Raw genomic sequence first — 2,679 nt, forward strand, 5'->3', positions numbered from 1 at the left:
TCACCATGTCCACTCCTCTCTCCAGAGCACTGAATTCACTCAGTGAGCTGCCCTTTTGACTCCATTTGTCCAACTGGTTTTGCTTTCCTAAGTCTGGCAGTAACTCTGAAAGTGCCAGCTAGCTCAATTCTGTGTATTCTGCACAGTGTTTTACAACTCACTCTATAGCATAACCATCTATTTGTGATTTTTGCCATGGTCTAGGATATTTCAGTCCTTGCTACACTTGTGACAGATGTAAACACCTCACCAAACCTTATGTCATGGCTTCTTTGCCTCAGGATATTTATGTATCTGAGCTTGTTGTCTGCACTGGCAAGTATGAGAAGTTCTGAAGAAAAAGCTGAAGATCTGACATCCACACCAATGATTTTGTCGCTATGGATGCAGTGACAACTGGAGTTTGAATATATTGAGTGTGTTCTGGGGGTGTAACTGTGGGTTTGGTTTCCTTTACACCTTCCTTGGTGTAAAAAGGAATCCATTTTACACACTCCAAGACCCTGGATGGTAAGTGGGAGCCATTAGAGGATTCCCTTCAGAAGTGAGCTGCTGATCCTATCTAGAATAGGGATGCAGAGGCACCTCATGCATACCTAATGTGCTCCATCCATATTACCTTCCTAGGGGTAACCTGGAGCAGGTCCTACCTGAAATGCACATAAGTGTATCAAGATCTCGACATTCAGTATCTCTGCTCTGCATGCCCACTCCTATCAGTCTGTACTTGCCAGTATAGACACAGCCTCAGTTTATTTGACTGTGAATTCACCTAGTGGTGATGTGTATACACCACTGGAGAACAGTGTGATGAACCTCAGCCAAAAGCCATGAAAAGTTTTAGAGGAAAAGGTAGTATGTGATGGGGTTTCTCACAGAGATTTCTGATTTCCTTCACATTTTCTGGTTACAGTTCACTGATCTAAAGGAGACCACGGAAGTATTTTATTATTTGGTTCTGTAAATATTCATTTGTTAATGCTTGAAGTATTTAAAAAAGGGCTATTTTTGTTTTTATAATAAACATTCTAGGTCTGTTTTATAATCTTCAAAACATTTTAGTGATTTCTATTGTTATCACATTTATGGGATTGTTGGAAATTGCTGTCAAGTTTCCAACTAGCATAAATTTGTTTATTTAAATATCAAATTTACCTGGAGACACTCTGTTTTGCTTGTAATGTTTTCTGTCTCTTTGTCAGCTGGAACACAGAACTGCTTTCCTTGATAAGTCCTCTTTCTGGACACACTTCACTGAAGCACAGTTTGTACTGGATAAATAGGAATTTTCAGCAGCTGTAGTTTTTTTTAAAAGCTGATAGGAGGAGATGTTATTTATAACTCCCTGTAGCAGCTCCTCTTTAATGCATGATAATCTGCTGTGACTTTACAATGAACGCAGCCACATGTGGTCTCCTGCTCTCCTTCAGTAACCAACAGAATATTTTCTAGATGAAGGATATTTTAATCACTAGCCTGCATGTAAATTTCCTGAAGGATGATAAAAGCTTTTTTTTTATGTTACCATTATCTTTATGAATTTAAACTTATGTTTTCCCATGTCTCTTTCTTAGGAACATGAAGCAAATAAACTTAGATTTTCTTCCATCCTTCTATGAAATAGTAATTTGCTGTACAGCAGGGAAATGGTAAAGTAGCAGGCATTCTTATAAGGCATTAAATTGCAAAATTTGGAAAAACTTATTTCATGGGATAGAAGAATATCAGTACTTTTCCACTTTTCCACAGAAGGTGGCAGCATTCTGAAGCACTGATGTCAGTGTGAACTTGCTAGCAAATGCCGTTGTTGAAAGAACAAAAACTTTACAGAAATTTACTCTCCTTGGAGGTTGTGGTGAATATAAACAGGAGTGCTTGGGCATGAATTGTTGGTGAACTGGGAAACCTGGAGAGGGAGTGAGTAGGACAGATTTAACCCCTTTGTTAATTTAGCCGTGTTTATTTACCACTGCAGTAATACTGCTGGAGTGACTCTTGTCTGAAGCTATGTGAAAAATTACTTGTTTTTACGTTATGCCTTTTTTCACGGAATAACTCAGCTGATAATGGATCACTCCAGTAATTGCAGAGAATGTCCTGTTGGGCTGCAGCTTTGGGAGATGAATGTCACCAGAGAGTGGAAGCTTCTCCTATTATTTTCTCCACTTCCTTTGCCCGCTCCCAGCAGCGTTCTCCAGCTCCTTAACCATGTCAGCCTCCATCTAGCACCTGAGGAACCCCCATAGACATGCAAATTTGCTCCTGAGCTAGCAAAAAAACCCCAAACAAACAAAGCCAGTGGAAAAACTGTCATATTCTACCAGAGTAAGAAAGGCTGAGGACCGTGTGACTGGAATCAGGATAAGGAAAGACGGGGAGGAGGAAGCGCAAGCCTTCCCCTTTTGGCATGAGGGAGCTGTTGCCATTGACAGCTGCTTGTGAAGCCGCCGCTTTAGGGCGGGCTGCACAGTTACAGGATTGAGCTCCTGATCCCAAACTCCATCCCCGCGGTCCTACCAGCACGCGGGTTTTACAGCCCCCTTTGACATGCAAACACGCTTCCCACTCTGCCCTCTTTTTTATCAGACATCTCATCTGGGCAAGGAAGTGGTGACAGACAACCAAAAGGCAGGAGCTGCTTAACCTTTCACCGGTAATTAACCTTGCAGGCACCGCTCG

Source organism: Zonotrichia leucophrys, chromosome 2 (genome assembly GCF_028769735.1).
Source record: "Zonotrichia leucophrys gambelii isolate GWCS_2022_RI chromosome 2, RI_Zleu_2.0, whole genome shotgun sequence".
Classification (NCBI taxonomy): Eukaryota; Metazoa; Chordata; class Aves; order Passeriformes; family Passerellidae; genus Zonotrichia; species Zonotrichia leucophrys.